At 46.9% G+C, this 11,202-nt stretch overlaps 1 pseudogene; it reads left to right on the top strand.

Annotated features, from left to right (window-relative positions):
• The first annotated feature begins 752 nt into the window (after positions 1–752).
• Positions 753–10,233, top strand: LOC142588563 (uncharacterized; annotated as a pseudogene).
• The last annotated feature ends 969 nt before the right edge of the window (positions 10,234–11,202 follow it).

Consider the following 11,202-nt stretch of genomic DNA (forward strand, 5'->3'; position numbering starts at 1 on the left):
ATTTTGACATGCGAGGAGATGGTGGCGCCCTTAAACGCTATCTTTACGCAGTGGCTGTTTCCAAGGCGGCATAAGTGAGCTATGACCACTCCTTCATAGGCCGGTTTGATCACAATAGGCAGGTCCGAGTTCACAATTGCCAGATAAATGACGCAGATGACGCCGGCAGTACCGGTGCCTTCCATTGGTATAACTGGGCACAGTTTTGAGGTTCCCCAATTCTGTAATCTGCCAGAGCTTGTCTAGCACATTTCCACGGGTCCAGTCGACAGCCAAGATATCCTTCCGCGTGCTTAGTCGTACCTCCTTAATTTCATTTCGTGCTATTCCCTCAAGAAGAGAGCTTGCCTGTTTAACCGTTGGAGGCTGATGGAAGAGTCTACAGGTATGAAGAGCATGGTGTGCAGCCAGCGCTCATGCTTTGCCTGCAGGTTTGATATTGTTATAACTGCAGTGTTCTTCTTATCATTTTTCAGCTGAAGTCTACAGCTACACGTGCCAATCTGGTTGCCTATCTTATGTTTTCTTACTTCGCTTCCCTTCCCCTCCTTCCCTAACCTGTCTTTATATTCCGACGTGCACTGCAAATAAACGCCCATTCTTCCAGCTTGTCAGCGTGTGTCTGCCTCGCCTGCGTCAAGCGCAGTCTCCCACTTACGATGTAACAGTGGCGACGAGAAACGGAAAGCAAAACCCCTGGCAAAACCTTGAAGCACAGGACGGCAGCTACGCTACGAGGCGACGACTTGACGATGGCACACCAGCAACTGCCCGACTTCGACGACGAAAGAGACAACTGGAAGGCCTATGTTATCAAGGCAGAGGCATACTTTGAGCCAACGGGCGTGAAGGAGTCGGCAAAGAAACGGGCGCTTTTGGTGGCAGCTTTAAGCACGCGCACCGTTCAAATATTAGCAGGACGAGTAGCGCCGAAGAAGCCGAATTCTTTGGAGTGCGAAGACGTCGTGAAAGTCTTGGACGAGTTTTTTGATCCCAAGCGCCATGAGATTACCGAAAGCTTCCGCTTCTTCAACCGCTGCCAGCTTGATGGTGAGTCTGTCCAAGAATTCCTTACTGAAATTCGTCGAACTGCGGACAACTGCAATTTCGGTACCATGTTCGACCGAATGCTACGGTATAGAATTGTGTGCGGCATAAGATCGAGTGCACTGCAGAAACAACTCCTGACAAAGAAAGATCTGTCCGTAGAGGAAGCTGAAACGATGGCACTGTTGGCTGAAGCTGCAGATAAGGACGCCAATAATATGGCCGCAGACACGTCGGCGGTGCTTAAAATTAAGGCGCAGTCAGCCTCAACGAAAGAGGTACTGGCCGAATGTGGGCGTTGTGGCAGCATAAAACACAACAGTAATGCCTGCCGATGGAGTAATGCTCGTTGTTATCCCTGCGGTCGACATGGTCACCTAGCAGTAAAATGCCGGAACGAAGAAAGCGCAAGATCTCGAACTCGAGAAGGAGCCCGGGGATTTCGTGGCAGAGTACTGGCTGTTAGGGAAGGGGAGACGGATGAAGCCATAGAGGATAGCATGCACATTTGGACGCTAAAATCGACGCTAGGGGTACATGTGAAACTCCCAATGCGATGCACCTTCACATGGGGAGGTGTGGACGTGTCAATGCTTATCGATACGGGTTCGCCGGTCTGCGTCGTGTCCCGACAGCTATGTGAGCAGCACAAAAACACTTGGCCTTCGCTCCGGCCTTCACGCATGAAGTTATCATGCTACCTCGGAAAATTGCCAGTTTTTGGAGAGCTCCTCTTGCCGGTGTCGTACGACAGTACAACTGTGGAATGCACATTGGTGGTGCTAGATTGCCCCGGTCCAAGCTTATGTGGTCGAGACCTAATTTCCCTCCTGAGCGACGCAGGCTCCCCCGTCCTCAGCCTCTCAGCCAAGCCGCTGACCGCACAGCCGTCTACCGCCACGCAGGTCACTGCTGACGTGTTTGTCGAGTTTCCAGATGTTTTCAGCTCGGATCTGGGCCTCATCAAAGGACCCGCGGCACACCTACAGCTGAAGGAGGGAGCCACGCCCAAGTTCTGTAAGGCCCGATCTATTCCCTTCACCCTACGCGACAAGGTATCTGAAGAGCTTGATAGACTCGTGGCATTAGGCGTCTTGTCACCAGTGCCGCATTCCGAGTGGGCGACGCCCATTGTACCGATCCTTAAGAAGGACGGCACCGTTAGGATTTGTGGCGACTTCAAAGTCACTTTAAATTCGGCATGTGAGCTGGAGCAGTACCCATTGCCAGTAATCAATGACATGTTCGCGTCCTTAAGCGGTGGAAAACATTTCAGCACACTACATTTGCGTGACGCATATAACCAAGTCCCTCTCGATGAGGAATCGCGCAAGTTATGCGTGATTAACACGCATAAAGGTCTTTTCTGCTACAACAGATTACCTTTCGGCATTGCCTCTGCGCCAGCCATTTTTCGACGCAGAATGGAAACAGTTCTACAAGGCTTATCAGGCGCGCAAGCTTATCTGGACGATGTCTTGGTGTCCGAAAGAGCAGGAAGTGATGACGTGCTCAAAGCCGTTCTACAGCGTTTCCGCGAGAATGGTGTTAAACTGCGCCTCGACAAATGCAAGTTTCGGCAAGTGTCCGTTACATATCTCGGCCATCGAATCGATCAGCAAGGGTTGCACCCAATAGAAAAGAATGTCGAAGCTATCACAGAAGCCCCTAGCCCGAAAAATGTAGCCGAGCTTCGTTCTTTTCTTGGCATGATCACTTTCTACGCAAACTTTTTGCCGAACATATCGTCTCTGCTCGCTCCACTGTATCGGGTGCTGGAAAGGAACAGACATTGGCTCTGGGAACAAGAGCAACAAACGGCGTTCGATAAAGCAAAACGGTGTTTGCAGCAAGCAGGATTGTTGGTTCACTTCGACCCTTCACAACCGCTGAAACTCGAGTGCGACGCATCGCGAAAAGGTATCGGCGCAGTGCTTTTTCACACGAAAGGGAACGTCAACAAGCCAATCTCATTTCGTTCAAGGACATTGTCGAAAGCAGAAAAAAATTATTCGCAACTTGAACGTGAAGCACTGGCCCTCGTATTTGGAGTAATGAAGTTTCGTGATTATCTTCTAGGCCGAGAATTCATCCTGGTCACAGATCACCAGCCGCTCCTGGGCCTGCTGAGACCGGATCGGCCCACTCCGCCTCTGGCTGCTGCTCGCATACAGCGCTGGGCGCTGTATTTGGGAGAATTTCGCTACAAGTTACAGTATTCGCCAGGCAAGCAGCTCCTAAACTCGGACGCGCTTAGTAGGCTGCCACAAGAAACTTTGGAGCCAACCACGGAAGCGGAGCCAGCTGACTACGTTCTGGCACTCGCATCTGTCCATGAGGGGGTGGTCTCGGTAGAAGAACTGCAGGCGCTGACGGCAGGTGACGCAGTACTTTTAAAGGTCGTGCAATACACAAGAGATAGGTGGCCTCCAAGCTCTAAAGCATTAGAACGAAGCTTACTCCCCTTTTACGACCGCAAACTAGAACTGTCATTGGCCCACCGTTTGCTGTATTGGGGCCGTAGAGTTGTCATTCCAGTTAACGCACAACATAGAATGTTGCACATGTTGCACGAGACACATCAAGGATCATCGGCGATGAAATCAATCGCTCGGTCAGCTTTTTGGTGGCCAGGAATGGACCACGACCTAGAACAACTGTCAGCGGGGTGCACAAGCTGCATCCAATATCGACCAATGCCGGCATCTGCTCCGCCAGTTAACTGGCCGACCTGCCAGGAGAACTGGTCAAGAGTGCATCTAGATTTCGCGGGGCCAATCAAAGGAAACATGATCCTTGTTCTCGTAGATGCTCACAGCAAATGAATTGAGGCCGTACCAATGAAACAGGCGACCACATCTTCGACTATTACTTGCCTGCGCAGCTTCTTTAGCAAGTTCGGCATCCCTCGCACCATTGTTTCAGATAATGGGACGCAGTTCACTAGCCAAGAATTTACTGATTTTGCGAACAACAATAACATAACCCACCTGCGCACGGCTGCGTTTCATCCACAGTCGAATGGCCTAGCAGAGAGAGCTCTCCGAACTGTTAAAGATAGGCTGAAAAAGATGAACCAGGGCAGATTAGAAGATTGCCTTTGCAGACTACTTTTCAACTACCGGAGAACACCTCTTGCATCGGGCAAATCTCCTTCGGAACTTCTTCTTGGCTACCAAATCCGGTCCCGCCTCGACACATGTTTTCCTCCTTTAATTGCAGGAAGATCGGGAACATCGGATGACTGAACTCTTGCACCAGACACAAATGTTTACGTCCGTAACTTTGGTAAAGGTGATAAGTGGAAGACTGGCACGGTAAAGTCAGCAGACGGAGCTAGGATGGTGACAGTGGAAACGCCTGAGGGCCTCGCTCGGCGACACGTTAATCAAGTTCATACAAGGAAAGAGCCAACGGCTACCCAAGGCCACAGGGAAAGTGAGAGCTCGTCCATCTCGCGAACTCCGGAAGAAGCTTCCGAACCAAAGGCAAAAGCCGAAACTCGTGAAACATGACCACCACAGCGTCAGTCATCACCCCAACCCCTGGACGCACGAAAGAGAAACGGTGAACCTACAGTGGCCCCGGAACTCCGACGCTCAACACGAGAGCGCAGACCTGTGCAGCGTCTTCAGTATTATTGATGGAGAAATGTTATAACTGCAGTGTTCTTCTTATCATTTCTCAGCTGAAGTCTACAGCTACACGTGCCAATCTGGTTACCTATCTTATGTTTTCTTACTTCGCTTCCCTCCCCCTCCTTCCCTAACCTGTCTTTATATTCCGACGTGCACTGCAAATAAACGCCCGTTCTTCCAGCTTGTCAGCGTGTGTCTGCCTCGCCTGCGTCAAGCGTAGTGTCCGACTTACGATGTAACAGATATACTTCTAGGTGATGACATCTTGATCAGCCTCCTCTTGGCCTTTCGGCTCCTCACCGATACAAAGCTGTCATCCGACGAGCCATCGCCTGAGACGGAGTAAACCTCAGTGTCGTCGCTGGTGCTGGACCAAGTACATCGCTTCCTTGAAGAGCTTATCAGAGTAGACCTCTGGCCTGGCGGGTTGGCAAGCTCCGCGTCCATGGCCACGAGAGCAGAAGCCTCAGTGGAGTCTTCACTGCCTGTGCACCAGGTTGCATGTGTCCCTGAACTTCTCGCTGTCGTAGTCCTCTGGCCGTTCGGGCCTGTGGGAGGCTTCACGTCCGCAGCCGCAAGGCAGGACGCATAAAGCACCGCGGAAATCGTGTACAATTGGACGAAAGATAGCTAGCCGAGACAGATGGGTTCCAGCAAAGAGCAACTTCGACGTTATCTTTGACACACTGTAACAAAATTCTTGACGCGTAATGACGGGCTGATAGCCGAATCCACCTTTCGGGTTTTACCGCGGCCGCCCATTGCTTGCCATGGTTTTCATCAACAGAAAACCGATGAAGACTTCGGCCACTTGCGTCTTTCAGATTAACGCCGCTCGTCCACATACTGCGTTTCCTTCGCTGTAAAACCCAAAAGAGAGGACCGTGCCCATCGAACCACCCTCGAAACCCGGCCGCTCTAAGTAGGCGCGGCGTATCGTCCGCGCTGTGCCTACCGCGCGAAAGTCGCTCCCCACGGCAGCGCCACTCCATCTTCGTTACGCAGTGCCGTGGCTTAGGATTATACGGCGACGCGTTTAGGGCTATGTGAGTAATTTACAGAGCTGCTATTGGCGTAATGTAAAGGGGAGGGAGGGAAGTGCCCTCGTAGAAAAATGGAATAATTTAAAGTCATAACTCTCACGGCAACAGTAAAGTTAAATTCAAGGTAGGCAACGGTACGTTTCTACCACTGTGTACTACGTAAAGAAGCAGCCTCTCTAGTATTGCACTAAACGATGATGAACGTGAACAATCACCGTAAACATCACCGCCAATTATCGTCAATCAGCGCAAAGAACACAGAAAGCTTCGCTTACATCGATTCACAAAGTGCGGATGTCTCGCATAATTTCTATCTGAGGTTTTCGCCTCTCTGTGCGGCCTTATTATTATTCAGTGTGGTATTGAATGTTCTCTCCGTTTCTCTCTGGTATTCATCTTTGCTGTAGAGATACGGTTTATAGGAGATTATTTCCTACAAAATGATTAATAGGACAGTAGAACACAGCTGCAAACTAAGGGTCACGAGAAACGACACAAGTCAAATGATATTAAATTATATTACGTACCGTCGAGTCGCCCTTGATTCTTGGTGAAACCATGAACCTATGAACGCGAATGTTATCTGTTTAAGGGGAGCCCTTTAAGCTTACCGAGACATTTCCCAACCGCATGAATAAACCCATGTAATTATATCGTGCGGTAGCGTTCACGTTCTCTCATACTTTCAACTTGAGCAAGCAATTCTTTACGCCCTTTTTACGTGACAAGGCCAAAATAACAAATTTTCCGAGCAATCAATCAATCAGCTTAATTAGTTGAACATATATAATGTGAACATGATATTTGAACCGATGACCATCAGGCTAGTTTCCGGTCCCAAGCAAACTGCATCTACGAGTAAGTGAAAGGGACGAAATACAAAAACGTAGAGAAAAAGAGAAACAAAAAAGACAGACGTAGGGTACACGAAGAATGAATCATTCGAACATACCTTTGCAGTTGGCCGTGAGAATTGAAGTTACAAAAATGCAAGTACATGTGATCATGCTGGTAGGTCACTCGAGAATACTTTGATGATTTATGTAAAACAGCTGAGATGATAATTTGAAGTTTCTGTCAGCTTTTACTGTAAGTACCAATTCATTCGAAACAACTGCGCCATTAAATTGAACAAGTCTCTCGCTGTACACAATGTGGCATACGGGTAAATTGCAGTTACCATTTGGTGAATGTCTCGTATTGACAAGTGGTACCATGAACGTGGTAGAAGAAAGTGCATTAATGTTACCTATAGTGTTATCAACTAAAAGCGACATCTTGTATATGTCCAGAACTCCTGATAAACATAGTTAAATAGATGGGCGATAGTAGATGTAGTTGTGTGAAGCAGGAAGTGTATGTTAGACCCCACTGTTTTTTGCAATAAGGAATGTGAGCGCCGAACACTGAAAAGATAATGCTATTTGTAGACTGCAAGAAAAGTATGGCCATGGTTTATTGAAAGTGACATTTTTACAGACGCTGGAGGAGCGTTAACTTTTATTTTCAAATCAACAACGTTTGAGTCTGGTATTTGCTTTGTTTGTCTTCGTTTGGTGAACATACCTTTAAAAAATATCCGCGCTTATTTTTACTTACGACCGAAACATGGGCTTGTCTGACAGTCCGTGGAATTCTCAAGACTATACGCCAGTATCCGAGCTCATAGGGATACAGGTCTTTCTTTCACAACTCTGCAAGGTCAGTGACTGCCAAACATAAATATCAGAAATATAAAGAGGGCTTAACCAGCCGTATGTTATATTTAGGGTAGTTTCGTTTTGTGATTTTTGAAACCAACTGTTCCATGTCCTATTGCTGTTCTCCACTTTTGCAATCTTCTTTTAATTTCTTTATTGATTAGTGTTCGTTTTACACTTCTCTATATGTACCAGCTAACCCTAAACAGAACATAGCTGAAGCTTCTTTTTGTCGCCAGCGTTAAACTTTTTCCGTCACGTGTACCTTTCTACAGAGGAACGTGACCTCTACGACGCACTCCAAGGTCGCAAGGAAGCATTGAGAGAATTTTTCCACCTTGATTTGCCTAAGAGAAAATCATCTTCTTACTAGAACAGTTATCATAGAAAGACGTGTTGTTGAATGCAAATGGTTCATTATACGGTACACCTAGAAAGAGTGCGAGACAATAGGATGCGGGGAATACTGGGACCAAAACAGGTACGCATCAGCAACAGACGTGTTTCAGGAAGAAGTGAAAGTTCAGTTCGCTGCCTGCACATGCGCGGGAACGAGCGTCAGCACCGTTGGTGAAACACACTCGGCCGGTTCAATAAAAGAAGTTTAGGAGCTCCCATTTAATTCATGCGAACCGAGAAACCGTTTTTCTTACCAAGCACCATACGTATTCTGATGAGGTTCACCGTATTAAAAGATAAAGCTAGAACCTAATGATTGCACTATGTCAATTTTTATTCAAGATATAATATTGAACAAAAATTGCAGCAAACTGTGGAAACCAAAATAAATATCGAGCATCAAATTTATAGCTCTGTAACGCGGCAATAAAAAACGGTATCGCAAATCTGTCAACTTGACCTAACAATGAGTTTGAAGTGGTAGCTCATTTATGAAATTTGCCGACTTGAGATACAGCAGCCGATTTAGTGTAAATAACTACGATGTATGTTTTGGGGCAAAGCTACGATTTGGTAAACTTTTTGCTTCTAGTTTTTTTTAAACACCGGTTTCGACAACTTGTTAAAAATGTCTGGCCAAAAACCAATATTCCGCTTGCAAAAGTCACTAGCCTTGTTTCTTAGATGCAAGAACAGTGAAGCTTCCTCTTGTGTAGGTTCCGCTAGCGCAAACAAACAAGCACTGGGCCTAGCGCACGCGCGTGCGACCTGGCTTGCAAAGTGCAAAACGGTCGAACAGAAGGTTCTTTCTCTCGATTGTGCCGCAGTTGGAGCGAGTCAGTCACACGCACAAATGGACGCACAAAGTCCCTCGCTGCCCACATTGGAGCTCGGCCTGCTCTTTACGGAATTTGTCGAGCGATGACATACATGAATAACTGCATTGCCATCGCCAAAGATACTTCAAACGAATTCTTGGACGCCACGCACGTTCAAGACAAATGAAATCTGTATTCTTTCATTAAAGAATATATTCGTATGTCCCAAAAACTTTGCCATTTACTGACATCAATGCTTCCTCGTTTTTTACCTATTTAATAAGTAAAGAAAATATCGCACGACCTTCGAACTATATCAATTCGAAATCAGTAAAGCAGTGCATGCCGCTGGTATGATAAATGTAAAGGCAGTGAAATGAACGAGCTGAGGACAAATATTCTAATGAAACTTTGTGATTGAAGAACCTTGTTTACATTTTTGTACATATGCAACGGCCAGGGAAAAATCTCAATGACGCTGTCTTTGTTTTCAATGTATTGCGCAGCAGTAGCTGTCACGAGTCATGTTTTGTAATTGCAACGAAATTACAGTCGCAACAGAGATTAAATATAAAAGGCAGGAGTTCTGCAAAATATACATTAGAAATGCGAAAATACAATGGAATACACTAATACGAAGATAAAGATTGATAAAGGGCAAAAAAGTGTCACTGAAAACAAAGTTCACTGCATGTATCCATAAAACCTGCAACAAAATATATAAATATACGTATAAGTCCCCCAATAATTCTACGTATATAAGCAAAAGTCACTGTATACAGGGTGTCTAAGCTAACTTTAGCCACAGTTTAAAAATATACCGATGCACTATAAGGCGACGCGACCAAATGTATGTTGCTTGCTTTTGTATGCAGTGTCTCACGCTTTTATATCGTTCCTTAATTAGATTTTCAGTCAAGATTAATCAAGTCAAGAAATAATGAAAGTAGGAAGAATATTCCAAATAGAAAGTTGCAGAATAGTTTGCAAAGCGTCCGAATAACCAGTTTCTGTCTTTCTATCCATTAGGCATTAGTGTATTCCAGGTTACTGATAATGCCCGCGAAATACAAAACACCACGTGACATGGCCACTTGCACGTCATGATTGCACTGCTACCAAACGTTCCGTGCACAAACAGCCACAGGCGCGTTGCCGCCTCAAAGGCGACAGGCCAGCGACGTGTAGGTGTGTTGGCCACCCCGTTTACGTCAGCCGTGTGTTCCCTTCGCGACAGTTCGTTATAGCGATATGCAAACGCAGCGGTTATCGCTTTTGCTTCCGGAAGCAACAAGTCCGTCATTTCGCATAGCTGTAAAGAAATTGAACATCCTTAAATAAAAAAACTCAGTTTTCAGTAGGCTCAAAATAGTAGAATAGCAGTATCTAAAACGGCCAGACGCCGTTTTTCACTGAATTTACGTTTATCTTTGATGCTCTTACCCAGCAAGTGCTCGAAGAGGTCACCTTCTGCAGCGATACAACACTCGGACCTTCTGAGAAGGCTTGCTGTCGCTGCCTGTGGGAGACTTCAGTTATCTTCTCCGGCAAGGCTTCTGGAGCCGTCATTGCCGTCGTGCATACATGATCCTTAATATAGCCCCACAAGAAAACATAAGGAGGGTTGAGGCCGGGTGACCTTGCCGGCCGCAGGACAGGCCCGTTTCTCTCTATCCATTGCCCTGGGAACGTAATAAGCCATGCTCGTGCTTGACTGCAGGTATGGGCTGGGGCCCCGTCGCGCTGATACCACATTGCGTCAAGCCAGGCTAGTGGCAGGTTGCAGCAGAAGTCTTCAACCGGCCCTTTGAGGAACTCACTTACATACCTATTGCCGGTAAGAGTGTTGTTAAATAACACTGGGTCAATGACTGCGCTGTGATATGTTCCGCACCAAAAGTTAAAAGTGGTGGCGGGATATTCCTAGCCAGTGGGCATTTTGCTCACTCCAATAGTGTGTGTTGTGGATATTTGCTTGGCAATTTCGGGAAAAGTTCGCCTCGTCAGGCCAGAGTACCTTGGCGAGAAAGTCAGAATGCTGCTCCTCCTGAATCAAAATCCAATTCGCAAAGCCGAGTCTCTTTTGGAGATTCCTTGACTCCGTGCATTGATGCAACTGCAGACGATAGGAGTGCGGTCGAGCTGTTTTAAAAATCCTCCAGATAGTTGAGTTGGATACACCGAGCTGTGCACTACGCTGCGCGTGCTAGCGTGTGGATTTTTCATTTTCATTTTATTACCTTAAAGACCCCTTGCGGGGTATTACATAAGGGGTGGGTGGTACAAAAATACAGGAGGTTGCCCACTATCTTATTTTGAAGACAGAATACTCGTTACTTCATCCACGAAGGCAGATGAGGTGGTGATGGCAGCGACGTGGTGGGGAAGGCCGTTCCAGTCTTTAGCTGTACGATGAAAAAATGATGACGAACAGGTGACAGTGCGTGCGCAAGGGCGAGCAACATTTAGTGGGTGGCCTGTGCGCAGCGATATGCGTGAAGGTGGTACAATGTAAGGTGCGTGGCGAGGCGAGCTCGTGAAGAATTTATGGAATAAT

The sequence above is a fragment of the Dermacentor variabilis genome, chromosome 7 (genome assembly GCF_050947875.1).
Source record: "Dermacentor variabilis isolate Ectoservices chromosome 7, ASM5094787v1, whole genome shotgun sequence".
Taxonomy (NCBI): Eukaryota; Metazoa; Arthropoda; class Arachnida; order Ixodida; family Ixodidae; genus Dermacentor; species Dermacentor variabilis.